The following is a 9141-nucleotide window of genomic DNA, read 5'->3' on the forward strand; positions in this document are numbered from 1 at the left end:
GAGTTCATGTTCAATAATTAACATAATGGCTCTATTATGTAAAATATTCAATATCTTACATGTATTAAGGCGCCGTTTTGGTATTTATTGCCATTTAGTGATATCACCTATTCGAATAGGTGATATCACCTATTCGAATAAGTGATATCACCTATTCGAATAAGTGATATCACCTATTCGAATAAGTGATGTCACTCATTCGAATTGAATAGATGATATCACCTATTCGATAAGGTGATATCAATTATTCGAATAGGTGATATCACCTATTCCAATTGGTGATATCACATTTTGGAATTGAATAGGTGATAACATCTAATCGAATAGTAATATCACCTATTCAATTTGAATTAGTGATATCAGTAATTCGAATAGGTGATATCACCTATTTGCATTTCTTACAACAATAAATAATGAATGCTCCCTTCCTCAAGACTATCTAGATTTCCATTGGAACCAAGCAAATTCGGGCTGCCTTTTCCCCTGTATTTTAGTCCGAGACATTTTAAATATCTTATGTTATCGATCCCTGTAAAGTTATATAAATTTTATAAATTATACCCAGCGGGAGTACAACAGAGTGGCATACGGCTCTCTCTATTTATAATGTAAAGTGGGACAATTTCTGTATGGAACAGTTATGCGTTTTTCACGATTTTTCCTATAGTATACATGATACATAAGTGTAATAAATATAATTTGTGAGCAAACAAACTACATGTTCTACGAGGGTGCTTAAAATCAAAAGTAAAGCTGTAATCCATTGTCTCCAAGAACGCTAAGTTATAAAAACGAAAGTGAAAATTAATGAGATTCAAGACTATAGTCTTGGGAGCAGTTGCTATTTCATAAATAATTTGAATAGGTGATATCACCTATTCGAATAAGTGATATAACCTATTCAAAATGATTCGGTGATATCACCTATTCGAATGAGTGATATCACCTATTTGAATTGGAGATATCACCTATTTAATTTGAATACGTGATATCACCTATTTGAATAGGGGATATCACCTATTAAGAAGCTGAATAGGTGATATCACTTATTCAAATATGTGATATCACCGACTGAATAAGTGATATCACCTATTCGAATAGGTGATATCACTTTTTGGCAGTAAATACCAAAACGGCGCCTCATAATTATGTATCTCAATAAATTTAATATCCGCTTAAAAATGGGGAGGGGTATTAAGTACGATAATTGTTGTACAACGTTTAATCAAAAGAATTACCTTTATCAAAATTAGCCCTTCAACATACTCATGTATATTTCAGATCGATTTTAGCAAATTTTTATATTCCTTTGTTGAAGAGACCCAACATATACCACTTTGAAGAAAGTGTTGAGAGTGAAATAATTGTTTTTTCTCTTTCCATGCATGTACACGTGTACTTGGGTTACATTGGAAATGTTTGAGTAACTTAATTAATGCTGAACAAGTTCGGATACATTTCAGAATTCCATCAACAGGTATATACAACTCGATATTTGTCTATTATATACATGTATCTTCTTTGCCAAAATCTAAAGGGGATGAAATGTGGACTGCAACCCCTGTTGCCCCCTCTTAGTTCACCACTGAAACATGAGGAACGTCATAGCTATAAAAAAATGAAAATGAAGTTCTTCCTCATCCCCAAATGGAAAACGTTGGAGCCAATTACATCATGCATAATAAAATTAATATACTTTTAAATACTGGGAACAATTTCCAAACATCTTTTCCCCCTCTAATGCCCTGTTCACACGGAGAGTTTAATTCGAATTAAACGTAAGTTACTGCGAATTAAATTTGATCCGCGTTCACACGGAGAATTTAATGCGAATTAATTTAATTCGAATTAGTTTACTGCGAATTAAATTACTTCGCATTAGCTCCGTGTGAACGCTAAGCGAAGCTAATTCGAATTAAATTTTGACGCATGCGTAAGGGTAGAATTTAGTCAAATGCCACATGTCGGTGGTCAAATATAGGTATTTGTGCTATTTTTGAGTGGAAAACAAAGGAAAACTATGTTAATCACTAAAAACTGTACAGACACTATATAGAATTATGTCAAATGTATATATGCTCTGCATAATGTGACGTGATTTGCAAATGACGTCATAATAGCCTTATAGTAGAAATAAAATTTAATTCGCATTAGTTTACTTCGCATTAGCTGTCGTGTGAACGCAATTTAATTCGCATTAGTTTAATTCGCATCATTTTACTTCGCATTAATTTACTGCGAATTAAACTCTCCGTGTGAACAGGGCATAAGTCTGTGACTAACACAATGTAATCATCGATAAACTTCAGGTTAATCACACTGTGGTTTAATATACTAGTACCTGTTGATTTCTGAATAGGTAAATTGGTCAATAAGTCAGACCCAAAGTTAACAAAAATTGAAAACGATTTGAAATGTGAAATGTAAATAATTGTCAAAATTATGTTAAAAATAAATACATCGTGTACATGTATGATAAATGAGAGATAGAGTTCGCCTCACTAAAGCAATGTAATATAATCAAGGGGCGTTTTATTCAGACAACTATTTTGATGACAATTAATTTGAGATATACTCTTATTATGATGTTCAATTAATCTTTGGATCATCACTTTCTCTATAACAAAGCAAGTTTAAATGTCTATTCTTGTCTTTTCTTCAATGTTATCTTGCATGTAGGAGTATACGTTTTATGAATGCATAAACATTTTCTTATGAATTCATAGAACTTTCCTCGGTTCTACTATGAATCACTTATACTTATGAACACAACCTTTTAAGGACACTCTATGCACTAATGACAAATACTTTTTGGACATTGAGGTAGTTATATTCTACAAAGGTGAAGATGCTAAATTTATCTATTTCATTTTCAACGTAAGGTCCAGCCATTTAACACCCCCCCCCCCTCCGGGAAAATGTTAAAAGACAATGGAGTATTGGTGAACAAAATCAATGCTGCTTACTGAAAATGAAAAATAACAGGCAAATAATGTTTAATTAGTTTATCCAGGCCTAATAAATGTTAAGAAGGCTTGAATTGGTGCCAATTGGAGTAATATACTTTACATTTTGATTTATTTCAATTTAGATGTAAGGGCAGATCACTTCCATAAAAATACCATAGAATTAGAACTCTTTAGCGTTAATTGTATAAAAGGTTCTTTAAAAAAAATAATTTCTCGAAAACAGGTCGGCAAGCGTATTAAACGGTTTCATTTTTTAAAGCAAGAAGGCATGTTTTCTGACAAAAAAACAATATACTTTATAAATAATTCACTACTATTAAAAACCCACACGCACATCTTACGACAGGACAGTTACTCCTTTGAAATAGAAAAACAGTATTATGGACAATTACTAAAACATTTTACAAATTCACAATTTTCTGTTCTTTAATATTTATATATAATTAAAGGGGAAATTAACGTAAAAACTGCATTAACTTAGTTGATAGGATAATTACCGAATATTTCTCATTATCGAAAATATAAAACGTTTATTGTTTAAGGAGTTTTATTAAAAAAAAATTTATCCATTTCAAAACAAAACAAAATTATCAGGGACCCAGCATAGTTTTTAAAGGGTGGGTGTGCGAGGATTGGGGAAGGGGGGGGGGAGGTAATTGAGTAACCAAAAAGAAGTATCTGAAATATTCAGCAAACTTCGACAGTGCAAGAAAAAAATGTACTTAAAGTGCAGGTCAACCTAAATTACAACTTCATTTATTACAATTAACAATATTACCGGAAAAAGCGGGAGGGTTGAAGCCCCCTCCCCCATACTACGCGTGCCTATTTTTTTTCTTTTTTTTTTAATTTAAATCTGGCACTTCTTAATTTTTCAACCAGTTTTACAATTTAAATTTCTTAGTTACATATCTCTAGTTTACGAAAGCCTACTGGGACCAATCTATGGAGAGAAAAACAATTAAAAGGCGTTATAACGCCTTTTGAAAAGGCGTAATAACGCGAAAAAAGGCGTAATACCACAAAAAAGGCGTTATTATACCTTTTCAAAAGGCATTTACTTTTAAATATTGCATAAATAAAGATGGTTTTGATTCAATCTTTCAAGTATTTATTAATATAAAATAACGCATTTCCATTTTTGGATATAAGGCCTTTTCAGACAGGCAGGTAGTACGTGTGCAAGTGTGTGTGTGTGTGTGTGGGGGGGGGGGGTTTCCAACCCCACTTTTTGGGAGAATAGTATTGCTTTAGTTTAAATATAAAAGTTCATTTATTGGCTGCTTGGTCCCTGAACATTTTGTTGCAGTATGTCAAACTCTGGCAAATCATTGCATTTAAAAAAAAAAAAAAATTACCGAAAAGTTATAAAAAGACCCCCCTCGAGTTTAGTAGTTTTTTTTTCGGGGGTGGGTGGGTGGGTGTTTCTTGTTTTTTGTTTGCAAGTCAATTTTTTTGGGAGGTTGCCCTCCTCCCTTTCAAAAGCACCGGCCTGTCAAAGGCATAATAATGGCTCTTCAAAAGGCATAATAACGTCTTTTAGAAAGGCGTAATAACGCCTTTTAGACAGACGTAATAACGCCTTTTGAAAAGACGTTATAACGCCTCTTAAAAATTTTTCTTCATACATGTAGATTGATCCTTAAAGGCTTTCGTACTAGTTCAATCATTCCATCTTTTACGAAAAAAAAATTTGCATCATCACTGTTTTTTTTTCTCACTACCTTTCTATTCAGGGGCGTAGCTTGACTTGAAATTCTAGTGAGGCAAAACGATTGCGGACGGGGGCTGCCTTATGTCCTAGGCAGAGCCCTGGTGGGGGGTGAAAGGGGGGCCGAATCCCCCCCCCCCCCACACACACACAGACGGAAAACGAATTTGGGGGTTTTAGAATGTAAAAATCATACTTGTTCTGAACAGAAATTTCGTAATTTTACTGGTTTCATTATTGAAGACTTCAGCAGGTATATGGTACTACATATTTCAAAAGTATTTAATAGTGTAAATAAAAATGTTTTTTTCAAACTTCTAACAGATTCGAAGATAAATTCATATTCATTTTTTTTTTAATTTAAAACTTTAATTGAATTCGGCGTCTTTTGGATCCGTCAATTCTGGGAAGTATATTGTTAACAGAAGCTGTCTGTTGTCTGTGTGGGGTTTTTTTTTGTGTACAATTAGTTTTAAAAATAAATTAAATATTTTCTGCAATGTATTATTAGTTCTGGGAAGCGGTGGTGCTGAAAATTCTAGTGAGGTAGTTGGCTCATTGCCACAATGGAAGCTATTTAACTACTTAATTGTATATTTCACGATTTTTCGCAGATCATATTTTGTATATGAATAGGTATTATCGTATACATATGAAATAATTATGCTTCTAATTCTTTATGAACAAAACACTTGCCACTTTTTCAATTTGTGTACAGACTGAGAACTTACGCCTACTCATGAGTAGGCGTAGATTTAAGCTAAAATTTAAAATTCTTTTTCAGCAAAACACTTACCACTTTTTAAAGTTATGAACATAACAAGAACTTACGCCTACTCATGAGCAGGCGTTGATTTAGGCTAAGGTTTAGTCTCGACCTAAATCTCGCCTTTTTGTGAAACGGAACTTAGTCCGATTTTCGAGTTTAGTCTCTGATTTAGTCCGGACTAAGCTTACGCCTGGTCGTAAGCCTTTTTTGAGAAACGGGCCCCTGGAGACCAACTTCCCAAAATAATCTGACAATAATAATGATAATAATAATAATAATTATTATAATAATAATAAATAAATGGAAAAAAATAAATAAACCCTTAAAGTCAGACAACACGTTCCTCAAAAATATGTAACATTTTCCAATATTTTGTGATTGAAATATTGCTACTTAAAGAAGTTCCCTCACAAAAAATGGGGTATCTTACCAGGCATTTGTGCATCCTGAAGATGGTATTTCCTACATAATCCTATATTAGAAATCACTTGAACTCCTGATATCACTATTTTTTGTCTATATATTTTTCAGACATTTTGAAAATAGGTTAGATATCAAATTATAATGATAATTAAAAATATTTTTAGTATATTACAAAGGTATGCAAAAACAGATATTTGAGAAACGTATCGTCTGACCTTTACTGCCTCAATCCTGCAATTTGCCATGTAGTTCTCGACCTCACTGCAACAAAAACAAGGGGGGGGGGGGGTTATACAGCATCTAAATGAAAACTTACTTTAGCAAAATATACTATACTCAAAAAAAAACTCCCACGCCTGCATGCAAGAAATACATATAACTTCTGTCATCACTTTTTAACTTAACGTCAAATTACCAGTTGGTAAACATATATAATCAACAATTTAAACAATAAATGATATGAATTTTAAAATCTGAAAATAATCATATATTATTATACATGTATGTAATAGTTGTAGCAGTTTTAAAGCTTTAAATCATTTAAAATGTAAAATGTGAAAATGGGGTCAAGGAGCACGTCTAATTTTAGTTATTCATACTAAAGATGAACATTACACTCTACAATGTCTAAAGTCATATAATAACATTTAAACGTTCAAATTGAGCATTGTTAATATAATTCGTAAGTAAAATTGAAACGCATTATATTGACCTTTGCTTCGTTAAGCAAAACTAGCTACATGTAGGTAGGCGCGAATCCAGGAATTTTTTTTCCAGGGTAGGTCCACACCAACTAAAAAAAAATGTCGGAGTGGGGAGGGGAATGGGTATAGGACAGTCTCTTTCCGAAGTCAATTTTCTTCAGATAAGAACTGCGAACGATAGTATTGTTCTCTCGCCTACCTCCAAGTCAATTTTCAAAAGTTAACACATTTGAATGATTTTTCATAATTATATAGATATTTATATGAATTTTCATAAAACATTACTTCTTGGGGAAAACAAAAAGAGATAACTCTATAATTTTGGTAAAACTTGTGTTTTTCACTATAGAAATCAACGGAAAAATATTTTTAAAACATTTCCCCCCCCCCCCCCCCCGTGAAACAAAAATTCCTTTTTACAGGTAATATGGACTGTCATTTCACAAATTCATACCAAAGCTTTTTGTGTTTCACGGGGGGGGGGGGATATGTCTACAGACTAACAACTACAAAAATGCTTATTTTTTCACCAATTTCAAAGGGGTTTACAATTAAAACATTGTATTTTATTGATAATATATGCTTAATTTTATATGCGTAAAACATAAGAAAAGATTTAAGGAACATTTATTCATATCCAAGAATATTTTAAAATGTGGTGATGCTTTAAAGCCCGATTTAATGGGAAATATCGTCTACCCCCTTATTTAAAGAGCTGAAATTAGGGGTAATTAACTATTTAACACTGGTATTAAAATTATCAGTCAATTACCATTGAACTCTTCTTTGCATTCAACAAATATTTTACGGCCAAATTGCCATTAGTATTGAATTAAATGGGTTTTAAATGTAGGCGGGAATCGAGAGTTAGCGTGCGTAGTTCTTTACCAATTTGCGAGGGGTCAATGTTTCCAGGGGGTGTGGGGTCCAAGTACATTTTTTCGTTACTTTGCATAGAAATTTAAAAACTTTAAATGAAAATCACCGGGGAGGGGGTGTTCTGACCCCTCTTCTAGATCCGTGCATGATAACTGTTATTTTATTGGGAAAATACAAGCAAAATGTCACTTTCTACCATCGGCTCATCTCTGTCATTGGCTCACGTATATCACAGTGTTAAGCACAAGAAATGGCCCGTTCGGTTTTACTCATTATAATTAAATTCCTGCACTAATGTTTGTCTTTGAATAGATTTGTTTGCGAAGCGGTTTATAAAAAAAGCGTAAACTGTTCCAACCCAGGTTATACCAGTATAACTTGGGTGCTATTAAATTAATTCCTTATAATTTAATTTTCCGTAACTAAGCGTAAAGAATAAGACAATTTCTCCTTTAAAAAAATGACTTTTGAAATTGTACATATTTTAAGTGTAACGTCGAGCGAATAGATACGTTTTTGACGTAAGTTATTGTGACGTAGGTAACACAGGTTATACGATATAAACTAATTTTTTTATCCATTCAAATGACACGTTACAACCAAAATTTAATTATTTTGAAATAATCATTGGAATGTCATATTTTTATCATATGTCAAAAACTTTGACATATTTGATAATTATTTTATCTTAGTCTAATACAGTTTTGCATTAGCATAGGAACCGGGAAGAAGCGGGCAATAATTTTCCAGTATATACTTGTACATTGCTATAGGAAAGAAAGTTAATTTACAGTCATGGCGCATGACATTATTTTATTTTTGAGGTTACAATGTGTTAGGAATCCTCTGAGGTGATTTAAAAGTAACATGAGTTCCATATGATCAAATGTAATGAACTTCACTCATCGACAAAATACATGTAAATGTTTTTACATACAAAAAATGTGTTATTCTTGAATTTTTTTTAACAATAATATGACAAAAGCGATATTGTCTTCGTAGTTTTTGAATGACTTTCATATCATTTTAAACGTATACTACTGCTCTTGTGCATTTTTACTCATGTGAGCTTAATGGGTCAGGTCCTCTTTTTGTTCTCTTACAACCTGAAGCCTAATGCAGAACTGCTAATTAAGAAAGAAAAGGAAAAACATATGCCTGATAAAGTTGATATATACTAAGTATATATATATATATATATATATATATATATATATATATATATATATATATATATATATATATATATATATATATATATATATATATATATATATATATATATATATATATATATATAGATAGATAGATAGATAGATTAGATATATATATATATATATATATATATATATATATATATATATATATATATATATATATATATATATATATATATATATATATATATATCTGTACTCAGTATATACGTAAATCATTTCACAATGACATCAACCCTATTTAATGCAGATGTTGTACAGGCGAACTTGAGGATCCACGTGACACACATTAACAGTCTTTACAAGTTATGTACCAGGAAAAAGTCTGAATAAATCTTAGTATCATTTCGTACAATAGCTGTTGCATTTTCTTATTTTCTGATACTTTGACCTACACGACCTTGAATTGATTTAAACGTCATTTTCCTCTATCGATTTAGTATTAATTATTAGCGGTCAAATTCCCTAT

Source organism: Saccostrea echinata, unplaced genomic scaffold (assembly GCF_033153115.1).
Source record: "Saccostrea echinata isolate AGI-Se365-2 ecotype Australia unplaced genomic scaffold, CSIRO_AGI_Sech_v1 ptg000056l, whole genome shotgun sequence".
Lineage (NCBI taxonomy): Eukaryota > Metazoa > Mollusca > Bivalvia > Ostreida > Ostreidae > Saccostrea > Saccostrea echinata.